At 49.8% G+C, this 24,146-nt stretch overlaps 5 non-coding genes across 5 annotated transcripts; 1 reads left to right on the top strand and 4 right to left on the bottom strand.

Annotated features, from left to right (window-relative positions):
• Positions 1-4,828: 4,828 nt before the first annotated feature.
• On the bottom strand, positions 4,829-4,901 carry TRNAV-AAC (transfer RNA valine (anticodon AAC)). The gene has a single exon. It is a non-coding gene; the product is annotated as a tRNA-Val (tRNA).
• A 6,822-nt stretch (positions 4,902-11,723) lies between these two features.
• TRNAR-UCU (transfer RNA arginine (anticodon UCU)) lies at positions 11,724-11,828 on the top strand. The gene is made up of 2 exons: positions 11,724-11,760; positions 11,793-11,828. It is a non-coding gene; the product is annotated as a tRNA-Arg (tRNA).
• Positions 11,829-14,973: 3,145 nt separating this feature from the next.
• Positions 14,974-15,188, bottom strand: LOC142821663 (small nucleolar RNA U3). The gene has a single exon (XR_012898351.1). It is a non-coding gene; the product is annotated as a small nucleolar RNA U3 (small nucleolar RNA).
• A 5,812-nt stretch (positions 15,189-21,000) lies between these two features.
• TRNAS-AGA (transfer RNA serine (anticodon AGA)) lies at positions 21,001-21,082 on the bottom strand. The gene has a single exon. It is a non-coding gene; the product is annotated as a tRNA-Ser (tRNA).
• Positions 21,083-23,531: 2,449 nt separating this feature from the next.
• On the bottom strand, positions 23,532-23,603 carry TRNAG-UCC (transfer RNA glycine (anticodon UCC)). The gene has a single exon. It is a non-coding gene; the product is annotated as a tRNA-Gly (tRNA).
• Between the last annotated feature and the right edge of the window lie 543 nt (positions 23,604-24,146).

Genomic DNA, 24,146 nt, shown 5'->3' with positions numbered 1-24,146 from the left:
TCATAGACTCCAGGGTCAGAAGGGACCATTATGATCATCTAGTCTGACCCCCTGCACAGTGCAGGCCACAAAATCTCACCCACCCCTCCTAGAACAATCCTCTCACCTATATCTCAGATATTGAAGCCTTCAAATACTTTGAAGACCCCAAGATGCAGAGATCCTCTAGCTGTGATCTGTACCCCATGCTACAGAGGAAGGCGAAAAACCTCCAGGGCCTCTGCCAATCTACCCTGGAGGAAAATTCCTTCCCGACCCCAAATATGGCGATCAGCTAAACCCTGAGCATGTGGGCAAGACTCATCAGCCAGACACCCAGAAAGTTCTCTACAATAACTCCTATCATCCCTCCATTGACCTATTTCCCACTGATAATGAATGGTCAATTAGATACCAAGATCCTGTTATCCCATCAAACCATCCCCTTCATAAACCCATCTAGTTTAATCTTGAAACCAGATAGATCTTTTGCCCCCACTACTTCCCTTGGAAGGCCGTTCCAGAACTTCACTCCTCTAATGGTTAGAAACCTTTGTCTAATCTCAAGTCTAAACTTCCTACTAGCCAGCTTATATCCATTTGTTCTTGTGTCCACATTGGTATTAAACTTAAATAATTCCTCTCCCTCCCTGGTATTTATCCCTCTAATATATTTAAAAAGTGCAATCATGTCCCCCCTCAGCCTTCTTTTGGTTAAAGTAAACAAGCCAAGCTCCTTGAGTCTCCTTTCATAAGACAGGTTTTCCATTCCTCGGATCATCCTAGTGGCCCTTCTTTGTTTGAATTCATCCTTCTTAAACATGGGAGACCAGAACTGCACACAGTATTCCAAATGGGGTCTCACCAATGCCTTGTATAATGGCACTAACACCTCCTTATCCCTACTGGAAATACCTCGCCTAATACATCCCAAGATCGTATTAGCCTTTTTCACGGCCATGTCACAATGGCAGCTCATAGTCATTCTATAATCAACCAGGACTTCGAGGTCCTTCTCCTCCTCCGTTACTTCCAACTGATGTGTCCCCAGCTTATAACTAAAATGCTTGTTATTAATCCCTAAATGCATAACCTTACACTTCTCACTATTAAATTTCATCCTATTGCTATCACTCCAATTTACAAGATCATCCAGATCTTCCTGTATGATATCCCGATCCTTTTCTGAATTGGCAATAGCTCCCAACTTTGTGTCATCTGCAAATTTTATTAGGACACTTCCACTTTTGGTGCCAAGATCAGCAATAAAAAGATTAAATAAAATTGGCCCCAAAACTGATCCCTGAGGACCTCCGCTAGTAACCTTCCTCCAACCTGACAGTTCACCTTTCAGTATGACCCACTGTAGTCTCCCCTTTAACCAGTTGCTTATCCACCTCTCAACTTTCATATTAATCCCTATCTTTTCCAATTTAACCAATAATTCCCCATGTGGTACTGTATCAAATGCCTTACTAAAGTCGAGGTAGATTAGATCCATTGCATTTCCTTTATCTAAAAAATCTGTTACTTTCTCAAAAAAGGAGATCAGGTTGGTTTGGCACGATCTACCTTTTGTAAAACCATGTTGTAATTTGTCCCAATTGCCATTAGCCTCAATGTCTCTAACTACTTTCTCCTTCAAAATTTTTTCCAGGATCTTACATACTACAGATGTCAAACTAACAGGCCTATAGTTACCCGGGTTGCTTTTTTTCCCTTTCTTAAAAATCGGAATTATATTAGCAATTCTCCAGTCAAATGGTACAACCCCTGAGTTTAGAGATTTATTAAAAATGTTTGCTAATGGACTTGCAAGTTCATGTGCCAGTTCCTTTAATATTCTTGGATGAAGACCATCTGGGCCCCCCGATTTACTCCCATTAAGCTGTTCAAGTTTGGCTTTCACCTCGGATATGGTAATATCTACCTCCTTATCCTCGGTCCCATTTGTTAACTTACCATTATCCCTAAGCTCTTCATTAGCCTCATTAAAGACTGAAGCAAAGTATTTGTTCAAATATTGGGCCATTCCTAGATTATCCTTAACCTCCACTCCATCCTTAGTAATTAGTGGTCCTACTTCTTCTTTTTTCGTTTTTTTCCTATTTATATGGCTATAAAACCTTTTACTATTGGTTTTAATTCCCTTTGCAAGGTCCAACTCTACCTGACTTTTAGCCTTTCTCACTTTATCCCTACATGCTCTAACCTCAATAAGGTAGCTTTCTTTACTGATCCCTCCCATTTTCCACTCCTTATATGCTTTCTGCTTTTTCTTAATCACCTCTCTGAGATGCTTGCTCATCCAGCTTGGTCTAACACACCTGCCTATACATTTTTTCCCTTTTCTAGGGATACAGGCTTCTGACAGCTTCTGCAACTTTAACTTAAAATAATTCCAGGCCTCCTCCACTTTAAGATCCATAATTTCTTTAGTCCAATCAACTTCCCTAACGAATTTCCTTAATTTACTAAAGTTAGCTCTTTTAAAATAAAAAACCCTAGTCTCAGATTTATTTTTGTTTATCCTTCCCGTTAATTTAAACTGAATTAGCTCATGATCACTCGAGCCAAGGTTGTCTCCTACAACCATTTCATCTATGAGGTCCTCGCTATTCACCAAAACCAAATCTAAAATAGCATCCCCCCTTGTTGATTCAGCAACTACTTGATGAAGGAATTCATCAGCTATCACATCTAGGAAAATCTGAGCCCTTTTACTATTACTAGCACTTGTTCTCCAGTCTATATCTGGAAAGTTGAAATCTCCCATGATTACACAGTTTCCATGAGTATTTACTTCATTAAAAACATTAAAGAGGTCTCTATCCATATCCAAATTGGATCCTGGTGGTCTATAACATACCCCAAGCACTATCCCAGGGGAGGATCTGACAGTTTTCTTCCCCAATGTGATTTTTGCCCAAACGGACTCTGTCTTCTCCATTCCATCACTTTTTATTTCTTTACAATCTACCTCATCTTTGATATACAATGCGACTCCACCACCTTTACCCTTATTTCTGTCTTTCCTAAACAACACATACCCTTCAATACCTGCACTCCAGTCATGCCTAGTATTCCATGTTTCTGTTATTCCTATAATATCTGGTTTCACTTCCTGGACCAATAGCTCTAGTTCCTCCTTTTTGTTACCTAGGCTCCTCGCATTGGTGTACAAACATCTTAATTTTTGCTGTTTGGCCTCATTCACATTCTTTACCCAATTTGGCACGGACGTTATACCTCCAATATGACCTATTAGACTAGTATCCACCCCTCCCTTCCTCATGTTCATTCTCCTACCCCCAGCTATATCCTTTCTTACTTTGTTTTCCTCCCTCTCAGTGTTAAAATCTGGCGTAGAGATTACCTTGGCATCTCCCAACCATCTCCCCCAAATTCCTAGTTTAAAGCTGTCTTAATAAGTTGAGCCAGCCTCCATCCTAGAAGTCTATTTCCCTCCCTACTTAGGTGAAGTCCATCCCTAGAGAACAGTCCTCTGTCCATAAATGCCTCCCAGTGACCATACATCCCAAAGCCCTCCTTATAACACCACTGCCTAAGCCATCTATTGATCATCATAATCCTGTCACATCTTTGTTGCCCTTCTCTAGGAACAGGCAGAATTCCACTAAAGATCACCTGAGCCTCAATTTCCTTGAGCATCCTCCCCAGCCTAGCATAGTCTCCCTTAATTCATTCCAGCGAGAATCTAGCCGTATCATTTGTTCCTACATGAAGGATGATCAATGGATTCCTTCCTGCTCCCTTAATAATTCTCTTCAACCTCAGTTCCACATCTCGTATCTTAGCACCTGGCAGACAGCACACCCTTCTATTCTCTGGATCAGCTCTGGTTACAGGCCTATCTAGTCTTCTCAATAAGGAGTCCCCAATCACATAGACCTGCCTTTTCTTAGTGACAGTGAAATTCTCTGGTCTATCTCTAGCTTCCTCTGGCTGCAAGTCCTTACCATTCCTATTTTCCCTTGTAAACCTAATGCTCATTATTGGTGTTGTCTCCATTAAGTCTTCCCCTTTATCTATGGGACTAGCCACTCTTCTCTTCTTCCTTATCCTTCCATCTTCATTATCTACCTGCTGTACCTCTTCTTCATTTTCCAACACCACATACCTGTTCTTGAGCTCTATTTTTCCTTCACTGACCTGGTCCTCTGCCTGGTCCTCTGAGTCACATGCTTCCACTGTCCATTTTCTTTGCCCAGCAGTCCCCCCTCTGAGGCCCTTGATCCTGCTTCCATCTCCATATCTAAGCTTTCCCCTTTAGCCACGTCATGCCTTTGCCCCATCATCTGCTCAAACCCCCTTCTAAGCTCGACCAGAGTTTCCACCTGCATCTCCAGTCCTCGGATCTTTTCTTCCATCAGTTCTATCAGGCGGCACTTCATGCAAACAAAACTCCTTTCAGGTACCCCCTCCAGAATCATGTACATACCGCAGCTACCACATCCAATCATCCTCCTTGTGTTCTCTACTACTTGGGCCATGGCCACTAATGCCTCTATGTTTTATCTACTTTCTCACCAAAATCCTATTAGTCCGGTGAACACAAAAACAAACCAAAACACCCCCTCCACAGCAAAAACAAACTCCAAACAAGTTCCAATATCCAAACTCCCCTTACAAACTCCCATTCAAACTCCCCTGTTTACAGCTCTGTTTGCTTGGCTCCTGTGCCGCTGCAGCTATCTGCCTAACCTGCTGAGTTGTCTCCCACATGCTCCTGAACGCCAGCACACAGGCCGCCCATCCCCGCACCGGGGGGCAGGCCCTGGAACTGCCTTGTGGGCACCCAGGGGAATCGCAATAAGGGAAGACCCTGTGTTTCTGCTTGGTTTTGAACCAAGGACCTTTTGCCTGTTAGGAAAATGTGATAACCACTACACCACAGAAACACACTTGAAAGTATTTTCTGCTGCTGCACTTAAGCTTGGGCAAATATTTGGTTGCTAACCCTTTGGCCAACAGAGATTGCTGCGGGCCAAAGGAATTCTCTCATGTCAATTTTGTGCCCACAGGAAGAGACCAAACTGAAGGAGGCCGGGCCCCCACCTGGGGACTCCAACCTAAACCCTGAGACCAAGGGGTTTACAAGCCAGATAATCAAAGTTTGCTCCATTTTGCCCTCCCCCAACCCTGCAGAACCTCAAAGGCAACTCCACAGTGCCAGCATCTGGGGGAGATGTGCATGTTAGAACCTCTGCCCACTGAGCTGTAGCTTTTTGTGCCCAGGGAGCCAGACACCGCCAGGGTGGGAAGGCAGGAGGGAAATGGGGAATGGCCGAACTCTGCGAGACAATGGTGTTGTCTGGGACCATACAGTAGAACAGTTTATAGGTGGGTCGGAGTAGGGCACAGCGGCTTAGCTGGCTAAAGCACATGCCAAATAAAAAGCAGCACCTGGATTCAGTTACTGCTGCAGCCTTTGCTCACATTTACTTATACTGGGACACAGAAGAGGCCTCCCCTGGCCACCCATGGAACTGCTGGTTCAGGAAAAGGCTGAGTGGAGAGGTGTGTGGGGAAGAAGGACATAGGAAAATGTGAGCAAAGGCTGCAACAAGGCACCACTAGGAGTTGAACCCAGGATCTCCTGTTAATGAGGCAGGTGCTTTAGCCAGCTAAGCCATGGTGCCCTCTGCTGAAATGGCTCTTTATGTTTCCAGACAACACTTTTGCCTCCCAAAGTGCAGCCATTCCCCATTTCCCTCCAGCCATTGAGCCCAGGCAGTGTCTGGCTCCCTGGGCACAGAAAGCTACTGCTCCGTGGGCAGGGGGTTTTGGCTTCCTTGCCCATGGGATGCTGTTGCAGGAAGGGCTGCTCAGCAGGGACGGGGTTCACCTGTCGAGCAAGGGAAGAGTATTTGGGTGCAGACTGGCTAACCTAGTGAGGAGGCTTTAAACTAGGTTTGATGGGGGCAGGTGCCCAAAGCCCACAGGTGAGTGAACAAGATGGGCACCTGGGAGATGGGCCAGAAATGGGAGAGAGCAGGGGCTGTAACTGCAGAGATAAAGGAGGGACGTGGGACCACTGGGAAGCAAAATCTAATCTGTGTCTTAGATGCTGGTACAGACACACAGGATGATGGGTAATAAGCAGGCAGAAGTTGGTATCACAGGGACTTGGTGGGATAATACACTTTATTGGAATATTGGCACAGAAGGATACAGCTTGCTCTGGATTTGCAGGAAAAAGGGAGAAGGAGTTTCCTTAGATATGAAACATGCAAACACTTGGCCTGAGGTGGAGATGGACACAGGAGTGGACTTGTCGGGAATCTCTGGGTGAGGTTAAAGGGGTAAAACCCCATGGTGATGTCACACTAGGCGTCTATTACAGACATCTCCCCAGGCAGAAGAGGTGCATGAGGCTTTTTAAACAATTAACAAAATCATACAATGTGCAGCTGGTTTCACTCACACTCAGCCTTACCCACAGCTGGGAGGCAATTTGCAGGGAGCTGAAAAGAAACTGGCTGGTAAAACCAAGGCTGAGGATGCTTCTGTGTCCTGATGTGCAAACAGCTGGCAGCCAAGTGCTGGTCTGTTCCTGCCCTCCCCAGGCAGGCAAATCCCCCCGCTGGGTGTTGCAGGCTGGACTTTGCCTGTCTGGATTTTAGCCAGGGAACTTTTCTATGCCCGGCAAACGTGACACCCCCTGCACTGCAGAAACCAGTCCACTGCCTATTGCAAAGAGGCCCCTAGAAGCACTTAGCTCCCCTTATTGTCTCTGCCTGTAAAGCAAAGGAAAAAGCAAATATCTATCACTGGAGAATGTGGGTATCGATCCCACTGCCTCTCACATGCAAAGCAAGCGCTCTACCACTTGAGCTAATTCCCCTCTGTGGGAGTAGGTTTCCTGCCCCACTCACCTTGTTCCAGAGCCCACAGGACAAGTGGCTTTGACATTCCCGTTAGGGCAAAAGCACTTTTCCGGAAATGTTTTTCCACAAGAGGGCCAGTGTAGACAGCTAAAAACTGTTTTGCACAAAAAAGTCGCGATGGTGAAAATGGCGATCGGGGCTTTCTTGCACAAAACTGCTTCTAGATTGGCACGGACATTTTTCCGTAAAAGCATTTGCGGAAAATGGTGCCAGTCTAGATGCAGCCCTGGGCTTTTAGAACTCAGACGTGCACCTAACACCAGCATTTGCTATTGAAGGGTCTGAACAACTTCTGTAGAGAGACAGAGCCAGTAAGGAGCATCCTTGCCAACTGTTTCAGAGAGCAAAGAAAGATAAGTTTTTTGTCAGTAAGAGGAAACTATCACCCCAGGTGGGACTTAAACACATTACCCCTGACTGAGGATGCCTCTGCCTTGTCCATTAGGGCAAAGGAGAACACAGAAAACACTCCCAGAGACAGAAATTCACCCTTCTAAATGTCCCTTCTTCAACTTTTAGCTCCTGATTAAGCCCCTTTGAAGAAGCCAGATGCACAGAAAGGGCTGATCACACCCCTCTGAAAATCAGCTTTCCATGGGTATCTGTAGCTGGCTCTGAGTCATGGGCCATGACATCTCACCTCCCTCCTGAAATCAGGGAAGTGTCTCCCACCGCTGCAGCCTCCTGAGGCTCTATGGCCCTGTCTGTACAGTAGGGACAGCAACACTCACAGACAGGAGGGCCCCTGGCCTAGCAATGTGGCCCCCTGAGCAGCCTCTGATGTTCCCTTCTTGAGCCCCAGAACCAGCCCTGAGTGAGGGGGGCAGAAGCTCACACATGCCAAGGGGCTGGCCAGGAGCAGGACATGAGCCTGCAAGGCAGCAGTGACATCACAAGGAACTTTTACAGCACCTCAGCTCATTGGCTGGGAGGCAGTGATCTCACAGAGCATCCTTGGCAACAGCCAGGTGGGAATGCAACAATCTCAGAGACCCCCCTGGCCTGGCTGCCTGGAATTCCTTTGTGAGGTTTCCCCTTGAGGGCAGAAGGGATTGAGGGTCCCATCTGGGAGTGTCTCTGTGGAGATTTCCCCTTTCCCCAGACTTCAGTGGGAGGGGCTGGGGCAGGCAGGGTAACAGGAGGGGCTGGCACTGAACCTCTGGGAGAAGCAACAGAGAGGGTCATTAACACCTAACAACAATGGGATTCGAACCCATGCATGCAGAGCACAACACATTAGCAGTTCAGCCCCTTAACCACTTGGCCACCTCAACTGAGTGGTAAAAATTTATTTCAATCCACCTGAAGTCAGCACTTCAGGGAACCTTTGTGCCACTCACTGGCTGGCCAGGGACACCCAGGGCAGGAAGGTTTTGCCTTTTCACAATGTTCCCTGGGCTGTTGTACAAAGCTCAGTGCTGCTAACAACCCCAAACAACCCTGGCTACATCTACCCTGCAGACTTCTTGCTCAAGAACTGTTTTGTGCAAGAATTCTTGTGCAAAAGGTCTTGCACAACAGAGTCTCCGCACTGCCATGTGCTGTTGCACAAGAGAAGTGCTTTTCTGCAAGAGTGCCCATGGCAGTGTGGACACTCTCCTGCCAAGTAAGCTCTTATGACCATTTTAGCCATAGGGATTTCTTGAGCAAGTGGCCCTTTCAGAAAGGAGCCTCGGGCAGTCGCAGGGATGTTGTGGGCTCTGGAACAAGGTGGGTGGGGCAGTAGAGACTTTCGCAGGCAGGGGAATTAGCTGAAGTTGTAGAGCGCTCACTTATCATGTGAGAGGCAGTGGGAGGATTGATGCCCACATTTTCCAACTACAGCTCAGTTTTCATCCCCTATTTTGACTCATCTCAGTGGCCCCTCCCTCTTCCTACCTGCTTTCCCAAAAGAGACAGACCTGGCTCCCCTTTCTTTTCTCCCAGCAATTGCCATGCTGCAAAGCAGAGAGTGGAGATATCAAGTTCAGCAGTCCATTGGCTTCTGTGGTGCAATGGAAATTATGTTAGACTTTTAAGCTCCACTGGTTAATGTGAGCCCAGCTAGACATTCAAAGGTTGTGGGTTCAAGTGTCACTTTAGCTACTTTCTCATTTCCAGGGCACCTTTTACAGAACAGGCAATCCTTAAGATGACACTGGGGTGGGATTGAGTCCAGACAGTTCCCAGCAGACCCCAGTGAGGGTGTCCTCTTCCCTCCTGCCTTCCAGCCCTGGTGGGGTCTGGCCCCCTGGGCACAGAAAGCTACAGCTCCGTCTGCAGTGGGCTTTGGCTTCCTTGCCCATGGGATGCTGTGGCAGGAAGGGCTGCTCAGCAGGGATGGGGTTCACCTGTGGAGGAAGGGAAGAGTATTTGGGTGCAGACTGGCTAACCTAGTGAGGAGGCTTTAAACTAGGTTTGATTGGGGCAGATGCCCAAAGCCCACAGGCAAGTGAACAACATGGACACCTGGGAGATGGGTCAGAAATGGGAGAGAGCAGGGGCTGTAACCACAGAGATAAAGGAGGGACGCGGGACCACTGAGAAGTAAACTCTAATCTGTGTCTTAGATTCTAGTATAGACACACAGGAAGGATGGTTACAGCCACCTCCCCAGGCAGAAGAGGTGCCTGAGGCTTTTTAAACAATTAACAAAATCATCCAAAGTGCAATTGGTTTCACACACACTCAGCCTCACCCACAGCTGGGAGGCAGTTTGCATGGAGCTGAAAAGAAACAGAAGAGGGGAAACTGGAGCCTGGCAGAACCAAGTCTTGGGATTCTTCTGTGTCCAGATGTGCTAAGCAGCTGGCAGCCAAGCTCCCAAGTGCTGGTCTGTGTCTGCCCTCCCCTGGCAAGCAAATCCCCTCCTCTGGGTGTTACAGGCTGGACTTTGTCTGCCTGACTCTTAGCCAGGGAACTGCTCCCTGTGAGGCAAACGTGATGCCCCCTGCACTGCTGAAACCAGCCCATTGCCTTATGGAAGAGGGAAGAAGGCCCTGGAAGCACTTAGCCCGTGGCTGGCTCTGTCTGTGGAAAAGAGGAAGCAGCAAACATTTACAACTGGAGAATGTGGGTATCAATCCCACTGCCTCTCACGTGCAAAGCAAGCGCTCTACCACTCAAGCTTATTCTCCTACCTGTGAAGAGTTTTTCTGCCCCATCCACCTTGTTCCAGAGCCCACAACGTCCCTTCTGATAAAACCTCATATAAAACTCAGCAAATCTCCAGAGAAGTTGCGGTTCCCTTTATAAGACACTGCACAGCTCAGTTCTAATCAGCCGGTCTTCCCTAGAGCCCGGAACATCGACTGCAACAGCGTCGCTCTTACGCCCAGTGTAGACACGGCCTAAGAGTGTCACAAACCAGCCCTGGACACATTCCTGGCTAGGACCAGTCCCTAAAGCTCAGTGCTAGTAAAAAACCCAAACAGCCCCTGGCTACACCTACCCTGCAGACTTCTTGCTCAAGAACTGTTTTGTGCAAAAGGTCTTGCACAACAGTGTGTCCACACTCCCATGTGCTTTTTCACCAGAGAAGTGCTTTTCTGTAAGAGCGCCCATGGCAGGGTGGACGCTCTCCTGCGCAGGACAGCTCTGATGGCCATTTTAGCTATAGGGCTTTCTTGAGCAAGAAACCCCTGTTGGCTCTCCACACTGCCTCCTTGTGGATGAGTGATTGCGCAAGAGGGCTTATTCCTCGTGGGGAGAGGAATAACTCTTGTGCAAGAAGCCCTGTTATCTGATGCTGTACTATAAATTTACATGTTCAAGAATATCTGCTCTTGCACAAAAAGCTTGCAGTGTAGACGTAGCCCTGGAATATAGACATAGTCTGAGAGAGACAAGGAAAGGAAGTGGCCAGAACCTCCCCCCGGCAGGCTGGTCCTCAACAGTATGGGCACATCTACACAGCACTCTTACCTCCAAGTAACCTGTGCAGTGTGAGCAGGCTTCACAGGGCCCCCAGGGGAAGGTCTGTGGGGAGTTTCCACGGCAACAACAACATTTCATAATCTACACTCATGTGAATGTGATTTATTCCTCCACTAGCAAGTGTCTCTGAAGGGAGAGAAATGCAGGGCCCAGGTGCAGGGAGCCGGGTCACATTCTCCTGCCTGAGTCTCAGTCCTGGCTGAAGCCTGGCTACAGAGAGAAGAGGCCAATGCAAACAGCCCCGTGGCAGCGAGGGAGTCAGTACGTTGCTGGGTGGCTGGGTGAGTGGAGCTGGGGACAGAGCTGCGCTCTAACTCACTAGGGTTGTGTCCCATAGCTCAAAATAAGCAATGAAATTGTGTAGCTTATTTCCAGTCAATTTTGAAATAGCTTATTTTCTAATTTGGTGCTACTGCACAGCACTTATTTCAAAATAAATCGCTATTCCGAAATGCCCCTCACTCCTCGTGCCATGATGTTTGCAGGGACGTCAGAATAGTGAGCCCGTTATGGCTTGAAACAAGGGGCTTGCTCTTAAGACACGTCTGTGTGATTTGAGTACCACGTCCTAACCGGCCCACGGGTGTCAGTCCCACAAGTGGCTCTTTCAGAAAGGAGCCTCAGGCTGCCACAGAGATGCTGTGGGGTCTGGAACGAGGTGGATGTGGCAGAGGAGGTGTTCACACACAGGGGAGCTAGCTCAAGTGAGAGGCCCCTTGCTTTGTGTGGAAAAGGAAGTGGGATCAATGCCCATGTTCTCCAACTGCAGCTTTGTCCTAATTTTCACTGTTGGGGGCTCAGTGACCCCCCCCCTCTCTTCCTACCTGCTCGCCCAAAAGAGACACACCTGGCTTCCCTTTCTTTTCCCCCAGAAATTGCCATGCTGCAAAGCAGAGAGTGGAGATATCAAACCTATCAGGCTCTATGGTGCAATGGAAAGCAGGTTGGACTTCTAAGCTGTAATGGTTAATGTGAGCCCAGCTAGACATTCAAAGGTTGTGGGTTCAAGTCCCACTGGAGTCATTTTAGCTGCTTCCTCATTTCCAGGATGCAGCTTCTACTGACCTGTCAATCCTTAGGCTGACACTGGGGTGGGCTGGCATCCAGGCAATTCCCAGCAGACCCCAGTAAGAGAGGAGGGAAGACCTGGTACGTGGGGGTTGGGACAGGGGTTGTTCTGAGAGGCTGCAGGTGTCGATAGATGCTTTTGTCCCTCCATATCCCCTACCAGTGCTGTGCAACTTGCAGGCTGTGTCTACACTACACTGTTCTTCTGGAAAAAGCTATGCAAATTGTGAACCCCAATTTGCATAGCTTTTTCTGCTTCTTTTTTTGGAAGAGGCTTTTCTGACATTTGGCCTGTCTACACTGGGCCAAATTTCGGGAAAAAAAACCCTTTTTTGGAACATCCCTTCTTCTTCATAAAATGAAGTTCACAGAGATGCCAAAAAAGCATGTCTGCTCTTCCGAAAAATTTTGTGGAAGAGCAGATGTGTTCTTTACACTAAAGCGTTGTCTCTGTAGTGTAGACAGAGCCCTGATGTAGTATCTTATTTCAAGTTTAGGGTTCAGTGTAGACAGAGGGTTGACATATGGTAAACAAGTTGAGCTACAGAAGTTGTCATTTTGATCTTATTTTGAAAAATGCTTTGGTGTTTACACAGCACCAAATTTTGAAATAACCTGCTATTCTGAAATGTCCCTTACGCCTCATGGAATGAGGTTTACAGGGATGTTGGAATAGCGAGCCCATTGTATTTCAAAATAATGGGACACTGTTAACATGCAGGATGGACGTTAAAGATGCCTTCATGCCCCAAAAGATAGCTATTACAGATGCCTTAGTACCCCAAAATAGCACTGTGTTGTTGCCTTACAGGGCCACAGCAGGGGGCAGGTTTGAGGCTGAATTTTCAGCCTTTTGCTTTTGGGACTCTCTGTTGCTGTCTACAGCCACGCATAGGCCTGACCCTGTATCTCCAGAGCCCCAGCCCCTCACAGGCTGCCAAACAAGGCTAACAGGGGGGGTGTTTTCAGACTCACAGCAGGAGGCACACATTCCCCTCTAGGGAACCTGCAGGAAAGGAAGCCAAAGAAGATGGATTTTGAGAGGTTTGTAGCAGCCAGCCCAGCCACAGCAGGTCCCACTGAGATATGAACTCAGATTACAGGATTCAGAGTCCTGAATGCTGCCCCTTACACCACAGGACCTACACAAGACACCTGTGACTCATCTGGGCCAACTGGAGCCCTGGCCCAGGCCCACTGGGACCAGCTTTGCTTGGTTTTCTTCCACCCAGAGCCCCCTTCTTCTCCTGGGATGCAAGGAGCCTCCCTGAGATGCCCTGAGACAGGCAAAGGACTCTGCCTCCACTCAGCCAGCCCCACCCCACTAACTTTGGCAGAAGAAAGGGGTTGGGGGGGCCTTTGCTCACCCTACTCAGTTTTACTGAGATATTGAGCTTTTGTTCTGCCTCCCTCAACTTGGCTTCCCTCCTCCGCCCCATTCCTGCCTTACGTCTTCCTTAGGCCAGTCACACAAGGGAGGCAGCAGGAGGAGCCAGCCCCATACACCAACCTCCCAGGGCAGGGGAGGCCAAGCCACAAGCCCCCAACAGGTGCCTGGCCTGACCCATCTCCCTTCCCCAGGTTGGCACCAAGGGGCATTATCAGCTGATCTCACCTCTTTCATGTGGGAGTTGGTCTTATCCCAGGCACAGGCCAGGTAGCAGGAGCGGCACTTACCTGGGCACCAAGGGGAGCTACAATAAGGGAGGACACTGTGGCTATGTCTACATTTGCGGCTTCTTGCACGAGTAATATGCAAATGAGGCTAAGCATGGAATATTGCCAAGTCTCATTTGCATACCTAATGAGCCACCATTTTTTTCAGAAGAGGCTGTTGCGCAAGAAGGAGCGTCTAAACTGCCCCTTCTTGCACAAGAAAAACCCTCTTGCCCAATGCCGTTACACACATTACTTTTCAGGAAGAACGGCATTGCGCAAGAGGGTTTTTCTTGTGCAAGAAGGGAGATCATTTTCCAAAAAGGTGGGATGTTTTTTCAGAAGGCCTGTATTCTTCATTTTATTAGGAATAAGGGCTCTTCCGAAAGAGGAGGTTATCCCCATATTTGGGTCCATGTAGATGGGCCAAATGTCAGAAAAGCCTCTTCTGAAAAAAAGCAGTGTCTCTAAAACTGTTCTAATGCATGGTTGCAGATAACATCTTTAAATTACAAAGTGCAGCCATTCCCTATTTCCCTCCAGCCTTCCAGGGTCTCAAGGCCTGTGCAGCCAAAGAAACATGATTGGCAGCTGGTATCCACAATCTTATTGTCAATTGAGTGCAGCGCTCTGAAAACATGGACTCAAGGGAACCAGCTTGTGCAAAGGGTGGGCTCTAGGGCTCTAGGCTCTCTTCTTCAAGCCAGAGTCAAATCAGCAACCTAAGGATAACTTACCAAGCACACACTACAGCCTTCCACACGACCAGCTGAGCTAGCAAAAGGTGTCTGAGAAACGTTGGTTTGTTGGGACTGGTACTTCTACTACTGTCAGGGCACGTGCTACCCCAAGTTGGTGGCATCATAGATGAGGCGCAGAAGAACCCAGTGTCACATTACCTAATTGGAGGGAAGCAGCCAGATCGCTGCTGCACCCCTAGGTGGGGGTGTTGGCCCCAGAAATTGAAATTCCTCCTCCTCCTCTCTACTTCAAAACTAATTGGCTGTGACTACACTGGGCCACTTATTCCGGAAAAGCAGCCGCTTTTCCGGAATAACTTGCCAGCTGTCTACACTGGCTGCTTGCTTTTCCGGAAAAGCAATGACGATCGACTGTAAAATTGTCAGTGTTTTTCCGGAAAAACTATGCTGCTCCCGTTCGAGCAAAAGTCCTTTTCCAGAAAAATTATTCCGGAAAAGGGCCAGTGTAGACAGCACAGTAGTCTTTTCCGCAAAAAAGCCCCGATCGTTAAAATGACGATCGGGGCTTTTTTCCGGAAAAGCGCATCTACATTGGCCACAGACACTTTTCCGGAAAAGCATCCTGCCAATGTAGACGTGCTTTTTCCGGAAATACTTATAACAGAAAACTGTTCCATTTTAAGCATTTCCGGAAAAGGATGCCAGTGTAGACATAGCCATTTTGAACTTTTTGACAGTAGCCAGCCACGCAGCCTGTGCTCTCTACCTCCAGCTTCCCAACAAGAAAAAAGAAACAATCATCAACAGCAGACAGCAATTACATTAAAGCAACACTATCAGCTTGCTTCATGCTCAGAAGAGAACATTGTCACTCATCCTCATGCTTAGCAAGACCAACCACTTTCAGCTGCATTTCTCTAGTTCAAACTATAGAAATGATCCCTGAAAGTACAGTCTTAACAGCAGCCTGCTCCTACACACCCACACTCACGTGCATTCACTTTCTCCTCATGAGGAATGTTTTCACACAACACTTAGAAAACTAAAGAACAGAAATAATCTCAGCAAAGTGCTTGTCCCATTCAAACACACTCCACCAGGTTTAGAAATCTGTATATTAGAATATGCGCCGTGTCCCTGTTTACAGAAACACGCCTCCTGATTAGCATGTGGAGCACCTGGCAGTCAATCAAAATCTCCTGCTGTTTCTTCCTAAAACTGCAGTTCCTGGGGCTCCTCTAAGTCAGTGGTAACAAACTGCCAGTCCGCAGACCAGCAAGGGGCCAATAACCCCTGTCTGCTGAGCAGAGGTGAAAAATAACTAAGTAGAACTACTTGATTACACTACTCAAGACCTTTTTTGGGTATTTGTACTTTACTCAAGTAATTTATTTTTGTCACACTTTGATTTTTATTCAAGTTATTTTATTTTTTTAGACAATATTGTACTTTTTACTCCACTCCCATTTCCAGAGGTGCTGGGTCACTCACGACTTGCATCGTTCTGATTTGCTAACGCCCAGCTGCATGTGCAAGCACCAGTCATCCAAAAACAGCCAACCCACAAGCACATTGCCCCTGCCAAGGAAGAAGCCTTTTAATAGCTGCTCCAACACCTTGTCATTCAAACCCAGTATCCCTGCAGGCCCTGCCAGCCTGAGACCTGAGCAAGCAGGGCGGCTGCCCAGGGTGCCGTGCTGCGGGGGTGATATGAGCAGTCTCATGTGACCTTACCTGGGGCCAGGCAGCTAAACAGGAGGGGACCCAGCAGCCGGGATCAGGGGGGACAGAGGCACTTACTTGTGTCAGGTGAATCCTCTGCTCTGGTGGGAGCAGCAGCAGGGTGGGTGGGTGCCGGGGGCAGGGGCTCCCCATTCTCCCTGGACAGAGGCCCCTGTGGAAGCCCTGTGGGGAAGAGGTGGGGCAGGCTGTGCTGGAAGAGGCTGGGGGTGGGTGACTGGGGGGGGGACTGAAGAAAAGGACCCAGAAGCCTGATGCTGAAACTCCCCCTCAGTCTGGAGTTTCACACCCTGACAGATCAGAATAAAGTATCTCAAAGGAGCTACAGCCCCACAGCCCAGCCTAGGGATGGCTCAGCCAGTGGGTTAGAAGCACCGGGACACAGAGAGACTCAGGAGCTGCTCAGAGACAGCCACTGGCGAGAAGCAGAACAATTCCCCGAGCAGATGAGTGGTTCTGGCTCATTTGCTGGGACTTAAGGAGAACAACAAAGTCCTGAGTCTCCTCCCTGTGACTGGCCCCTGCTCAGCCAATCAGAACTGGGACTAGAACTGGAAGGCTGTGTCTGCACTGGTGGGCTGTGTCTGCAGTGGTGGGTTATTGCGCAAGAAGGTTTACTGTAAAGCGAGGTAAGAGAGGGCTTCTTGCACAACAGCTCTGCTCTTTTCTACCAGGTGTAAATCCTCTTGCAGAAGAGTGCTTGAGTAAGAGGGCAGTGTGGACACTGGACAGGGGTTTCTTGTATAAGAAAGCCCTCAGGCTAAAATGGCCATCAGAGCTTTCTTGCACAAGAGAGTATCCACACTGCCATGGATGCTCTTGCTCAAAAGCACATCTCGCACATGGCAGTGTGGGTGTTTCTTGCACAAGAAACTGCCACTGCAGACATAGACAAAAAGACCTTTGGAGCTGAAGTCCAGTCCCCTTCCTCACAGCAGGACAAAACACCACCCACATTAATGTTTCTCCAAATCAGAGAGCTACCAGGAGTGGGGTTTGAACCCACGGCTTAACCACGCAACCATCCTGGTGGCATGAAGCAATGCAGAAGAATGAAAGTTCTCTCTCCAAACAGCCCAGGGACTCCCTCTCAGAGCATCTGCCCATCCCATCTCTGTGCCAGGGCTTCCCACCGCGAGGCTGAGAGAGCCGCCCCCTCCTTGCCAGTGAGGAGGAAAGCAGGGAAAAGGGAAACCAAACAAGACAAAACCCAACATCCCTGGGGATTCTGAGGGACAAAGTCCTGGTGGGAAACCCCCCACTCCCACAGACCTTCACCCAGTATTATCCCCACCTTGCATTAGGCCAGCCCCCCCATGGATCAAGCCAATATTTCCAGCCTTTGTTTTTACAGCATGGACAGCCAAACCCATTCACAAACTTTCACCAGACCAGTAGCATTACATTTCCATGTCTGCAGGGCTTGCCAAGGGGCTGCGAACCCCACTCACCAGCCACGCAGAATCGCACACTGCGCATGCACAGACTGCACTGAGCAACACACCGGGCTAAAATCTACTCACCACGGGCAGATTGCCCTAATTGCCAAGCCCTGCATATCTGCATACACATTGTGCAAATAAGTGTAGATATCTGCAAACACTGATCTGCTCGCTCCCCCAACCTTGCACGTGCTGGGAGCAGTTTCCCTGGACCCAGGCTGGGATCAAACCCCCTCAGCCCAGGGCCAGATCCTCCTCCCACAGCCCCAGGGGGCTGCTCTCTGGGGAAGGGAGGGTCTCTCTTACCTGCCTCTGCAAGGGGCAGGGACTGGGATGGGGGCACTGCCCTGGGAGAGGTTCCTGGGGAGAAGGTTTCCCCCTCCTTGCAGCCAACACTGAGGGAGCTCTGAGACTCCAGGGCAAAGGCCTCTGGCCCTGCAGCCCTGGGGTTAGGTGGCCCTGGAACCAGGCCCCCTGGAGTAGCATTGTGGCCAGGGGGCTCTGACCCACAGGGGGGCTGGCCCCAGAGCCCAGGGCCTGGGAGTCTGGTCAGCAAGTAAGACTCGCCCGTCAGTCCAAGCTACTTTCTCCCCGGCTGCCGTTCCTGCCTGTCCCATGCCAGCGCCGCACGCAGGCCAGTGGGGCAGGACGGGGGGTGTCAGTGGGGCCCTGCTCTCAGTCCATCCCTCACAGGCCCTGTGGGCTGCTCGAGGGCTGAGCCCGTCGCCCAGGCCTGGCGCGGGGATGGAACATGGGGCACGTTTCCCCCTGTGAGCGTGTGCGGGGGCAGGAGGGAGCCACACGGGCCTGGCTGAAGGTTTTGTGCTGGGGCTGGAGGCTTGAGCCCAAGCTGCCGGCCTCAGCGGGACTTGCTCCTCCCCCCTCTCCTGCCTTGCTGCCTCCTTTGGCCATCAGCGCTCAGGGGCAGCCGGGAGAGCCGGCACCAAGGGCAGAGGAGGCCGAGGCACAAGCCCCTCAGAGGGGACAGGCCTGAGGCCTCTGGCTTGCCCAGGCTCATGCCAAGGGGCTTTCTGTGGTGCCGGCCGGGGGAGGGAGGCCAGGCCCAGGTCGGTGGGAGAAGGGGCAGCGCCTGCCAGGGCAGCAAGGGAAGCTGCAGGGAGTGAGACGCGGCGTTTCTGCCTGGATTCACTCAAGGGTCCTTCTGCGGGTGAAGCGCCTGTGACTCCCCTGGGAGGCCGTCCCCTTTGGGGGCTCTTGCCCTGGCACTCGTCAAAAGCCCACCTGGGCAAAGCAGCCTGCCCCAGGCACCTTCCATAGCTCAGCTGGCAGAGCAGAGGCCTGTAGCGGGTGCTCGGCAAGTGTCCTTAGGTTGCTGATTCAACTCCAGCTGAAAGGAAAGATTCTTCTCCCTCCCCCTGGCTGCAGGCCCGGCCTTAGGACCAGGCGGCTGCCTTGGGTCTGTCCCTTTGGGGCCTGGTGCTACAATTGACAAAAAGGTTTTGGGTACCAGCTGCCAATCTAATGTCTTGGGCTGCTCAGGCCTTGAGTCATGGCAAGAGCTGGAGGGGAATGGGGAACGGCTGCACTTTGGAATGGGAAGGGGGTGTCTGGGACCATAAAGTAGAACAGTTATAAGGCTGATTTTAAGGAGGGCACCATGGCTTAGTTGGCTAAAGTGCCTGCCTTGTAAATAGGAGATCCTGGGTTCAACTCCCAGTAGTGCCTTGCTGCCAGGTCAGTGTGTCTTTTCTTCCCACCATTCTTCAACATGTATCTGGAATTGGTTTTACCTTCAGCTGAGCTTGATGGTGCCCTAACAGTGGGAGTAGGATAGTAGCAAAGAGCAAGAGGTACCGGGGTTTGATTTAGTGAGGCTTAGCTAGACTTGCTAAATCAAGCTCTGGAAGATGGATTGCAGCAGCGATCCCCACCTGAGTGAAGACATGGCCTAATGGTGCAATTAGTTAGATGCCGACACTAACAGCCCCACTGCTGGTAACTCACAGAGGCTACATCTACACTAGAAGTTTTCTCCTTAAAAAAATATGTTAATGAGGGATTCAATTGCATGAGTCACGATCTCATTTGCATATTTTCTGCCAATGGGATTGTTGTGCAAAAACAAGTAGTGTGAACATTTTTTTTGCACAAGATTCTTATGCCCCCCCCAAGAGGTATCCTGATCTTGCAGAAAAAGGGGGTTTTGCACAAAAAGAAAACTTCCATACTGCTTGTTTTTGCACAACAACCCCAGCGCGAAATCAGTTTGCCAGAAAATATGCAAATAAGATCATGACTCATGCAAATGAGACCCTCGTTAGCACCTTTTTTGCTGAGAAAATTCGTAGTGTAGACATAGCCGGAGATTCTGGTGCTGAGCATGCAATAGAAGCACATTATGTTTAAACAGCTGCCATATGAATGTACCTGAAAGTCACAAGGATCAATGATCTGTGTGAAAGGCAGATGGCCAGTAATGAGAGCCCCAGGTATGTTGTGTGCACAAAGGAAGATAGGAATATGCACAGGGCAGTCTGATAATGGGCTGTGTCTACACAGGGCCACTTATTCTGGAAAAGCAGCCGCTTTTCCGGAATAAGCTGCGAGCTGTCTACACTGGCCCCTTGAATTTCCGGAAAAGCACTGATGATCTACTTGTAAAATTGTCATTTTTTCCAGAAAAACTATGCTGCTCCTGCTTGGGCAAAAGTCCTTTTTCCGGAAAAGCTCAGGGCTTTTTTCTGGAAAAGCTCGTCTACATTGGCCACTGTTCTGTTTTAAGCATTTCTGGAAAAGGGTGCCAGTGTAGACGTAGCCATGGTGTTTAGTGTGTGTGTGTAACAGGCTCCTGCCCATCTCCGGTAGATTTGGGCAACTCCTCCACCAATTGCAATACACACTAGGCCATTCCTTACCAGCTGGGTGTGGTTCTTGTTCTTCTGCACAGCACAGCCCATGGAGACCAAGGACCTGCCATTGGGCTTCCAAATCACACCCTTGTTGAATGGATGGAAACAGAAACCCGACACACAGCGGGTTTGAGCTGGCTCCAGCTGAGGGACGGGTTTGCCTGCTTTATGTGCGTTGGCAGAGGACAGCAATAAGGATTCATTTCATTTAAAGAATCCAAAGAATAGAAACCTAGAATGTAATGGAATTGGAGAAATAAATGTTTCCATTGAATGGTCAGTTGGATTTGAAGTAACGCTCATATAATTTGTAGTCTATCACTGAGCTACTCTCCCTGATGTTTGCACTGTTGAGAAGGGAACAAGAGGCTCTTGTAGCCCACACACCCGTGGGCCTGTCTCCATCACTTCTGCCTCTGCCAGGTGAAGGGAGGCTGCTGGGCCCAGCATCTTTCTACCCAACCAGGGCTGGCTTTTGGGGAGAGCAAGTGGCCACTGGAGCTGCTTGGTCCCCTGGCTGTATCCATGGGGAGGTGGCTCTGCTGAAAACCAGACTGGTTTTCCTATTGTTAGGCAGGAACCTGCAATCCATGTTTTCTCCTGCTTTTGTAGCCTCTGTTGCCTTCTGCAGTTGTCCCTTCTAATGGGACAGGCATGTTCTTCTCAGGGTTTGGGTTCCATGTTGCCCTACGAAGGCATGTGGCCAAAACACAAGCCTAGCTGTGAGCAGGATTTGAACCTGCACAGGTAAACCCTATGGGAATTCTAGTCCAACACCTTAACCACTCGGCCATCACAGTTCTAAATAACAGTGGGTCAGGGAAACTGGTAAATAATCTCAGTGCCCAGGCTTGATGTCACCTGACACAGAATTCACACGGCAAACCATTTCACCCGTCATGCAGAGGAGTCCTGGGTGCTCTGGTCTGAGGCTGCCTTAGAGGTGAGTTCAAGGGGAAACCTCACAAAGGAGATTCCAGGCAGCCAGGCCTTGGGGGTCTCTGAGATTGCCCCTTTCCCTCCTGGCTGTTGCCAAGGATGCTCTGTGAGGTCACTGCCTCCCAACCAATGAGCTGAGGTGCTGCAAAAGTTTCTTGTGATGTCACTGCTGCCTTGCAGGCTCATGTCCTGCCCCCTGGCCAGCCCCTTGGCATGTGTGAGCTGCTCTCCCTGCCCCCCCTCACTCAGGGCTGGTTCTGGGGCTGAAGCAGGGAACATCAGAGGCTGCTCAGGGGACCACATTGCTAGGCCAGGGGCCCTCCTGTGGGGCTGTGAGTGTTGCTGTCCCTGCTCTACAGACCCGGCCATAGAGCCTCAGGAGGCTGAAGCGGTGGGAGACACTTCCCTGGTTTCGGGAGGGAGACAAGATGTCAGGGCCCATGACTTGTAGCCAGCTACAGATACCCATGGAAAGCTGATTTTCAGAGGGGTGTGATCAGCCCTTCCTGTGTATCTGGCTTCTTTAAAGGGGCTTCATCAGGAGCTAAAAGTTGAAGAAGGGACATTTAGAAGGGTGAATTTCTGTATCCAGCAGTTTTTTTTTCCTGTTCTCCACAGTGGCCTAATGGACAAAGAACTGACTTTTGAAGCCAGGAGTTGTGGGTTCAAGTCCCACCTAGGGTAACAGTTTTTTTCTCAGTGACAAAGAGTTTACCTTCCTCTGCTCCCTGAAACAGTTGGCAAGGATGCTCTACAGCAGGCTGTCTCCCTCTCTGCAGAAGGTGTTCAGACCCCTCCCTAGCAAATGCTGATGTTAGATGCAGATCTGAGTGCTAAAAACCCAGGTATTCAAAGTCAGAATGAAGGAGCACATTTTGCTCTAAAAGTGACAGGCAGAGGGAGGTGGCTGTAGCAGAGCAGGGTCTGTCTGGAGACAAAGCGGAGCCGGAGGATGAGTAGACCCATGAGAGGTAGAGACTCCAGAGCAGTGGGGGGCTAGTTATTTGGTCTGGCAAAGTGACAGAAAATCCCCAGGCCCTGAGCATGGTGCAGGCGAGGCCCATGGGGCAGTTTGCCTGGTGCGGTTTGGGGCATGGAGAAGCTGGGAAGCTCTGTGAGTGGATAAGGTCCCTGGCTGAGCTGTGCCCCCTGCCATGTGTGTGACTCAAACTGTCCCTCGTGCCCCTTTTATGTGTCTGTTGCGCTTCCAGCTTCTTTCCTCAGGCACGTTCATCCGGCAAAGACCCCCCCAGGGATCTTGTATCTTCCTTTGTGCATCTCAGCCACAGACGCTGCCAGAGCTGGAAGGAAATTGCTGCACTTTGGGAGTCAAAGATGTTGTCTGGGACCATAGAGCAGTTTCACTTTTCTGAAAGGGCTATTTGTGAGCTGTGTTTTGGTCAGCTGGCTAGCTCGGTTGGTTAGTGCATGGAGCTAGTAATGCCAAGGTCATAGATTCAAGTTCTGTGCTGGCCACAGGTAAGTTTGCTGTGGCTACTGTTCTATCCCTGTGAGTGTGTGCACCACCACCCTTTAGCTGCCTGCTATACACAGGGAAGCAGAAATAGGCAAAAAAAACTGTGAGCTTTTCAGGCAACAGGACAGAAAACTGGTAGGAGGAGGCTCCGGCTTGCACAGACCCAGTGGCTAAAAGGCCCTTGGCCTGGCCGGCTTTCCTCAATAGCAGGGAAAACTCTTCTTTTCCCTCTATTATGGGGCTACTAATGGGCCTGCTGGCTCAGCTGTTTAGAGCTTGATGCTAATAATGCCCAGGTCACGGGTACAAGCCCCATTCAGACCCCACAACAGCCAAATTAGTTTTGTTTGAGCTGCTCCCCATGAAAAGCGGTGAGAGGGAACCGTTGGCTGTGGGACCCACTTGTGCCTGTTGTTCAGGGTTAAATAAGATCTCCCCCAGGAGGTCACCTGTTCCCTTCCCACCTTGCATTGGCTGGGAATCAAATCAAGCAAGGTGCAGCAAACGCCAGGCACTGTCATTGTCTGGGCCACAGATAAAGACCCTCTTGGAGCTGTGGTCAAATGAGGAGTCTCTGTAGGCCCTGCAATCCATGCGGAGGAATGCCGACATTTATGGCCACCTCCTCCTACCCCTGCATCCTAGACCAAGTCAGAGCCAAGATCAAGGAATCACAGCAGAGGTATGTGAGGGAGGCACCGCATGACTGTGCATGATCTAGGAGCCGATGAAGAGCCGTGAGAGGAAGCCCACAGCTGCAGGACCCATTTGTGCCTGTTTTTCAGGGTTCAAGTAAAAGCTCAGCATGGAGCTTTGATGCTCCCTCTTTACACTGCATTGGCTGGGAATCAAACCCAGGTCAACTGCTTGGAAGGAAGCTATGCTCACCACTATACCACCAATGCCTGCCTGCAAAGCTGCTGGGAAAATTAGTGAGGGAAACCCACGACTGCCATGAGGCTGGCCAGAGGCGAGAGGGTGCCTGTGTGGTTTGGGTAAAGCATAACTTCTTGGCCATTTGGCAAAGATCAGGAGTGGTGATGCTGGGGTAGTAGCTGCCCTGTACTCTCCGTGGTGTGAGGAGCCGGGCGGGAGAGGAGTCCCAGAGGTTGTTGGGTGGGAGAGTAGCTTTTATCAGACTTTGGGCTAAGCTCTAGAGCAGCCAAGGGAGAGGTGTGGAAGTGACTTCTGGATACTTTGTGTGGCCGGGGGATGAGGACCAAGAGCCGTCCTCATGTTTTTTGCCATAAAGTGTTGTTTCTGGGTCGTTTGGCTAAGATCAAGCACTTCTGCCTTCCGGAAAGCCATGTCACAGGCACAAGCCCCAGAGACCCCTTCAGGGACACATCACAGGCAGGGCCGGACCGTGCCATTCCGGTGCCCCGGGCTGACAGTTCAATTGTGCCCTGGGGTTGAGGGAGGGCGCATGCGCGGAGCTGGTGGCAGCA

The sequence above is a fragment of the Pelodiscus sinensis genome, chromosome 31 (genome assembly GCF_049634645.1).
Source record: "Pelodiscus sinensis isolate JC-2024 chromosome 31, ASM4963464v1, whole genome shotgun sequence".
NCBI classification, from domain to species: domain Eukaryota; kingdom Metazoa; phylum Chordata; order Testudines; family Trionychidae; genus Pelodiscus; species Pelodiscus sinensis.
Note: the sequence above shows the minus strand (reverse complement) of the source record. Positions and strands in the feature narration are given on the sequence as shown.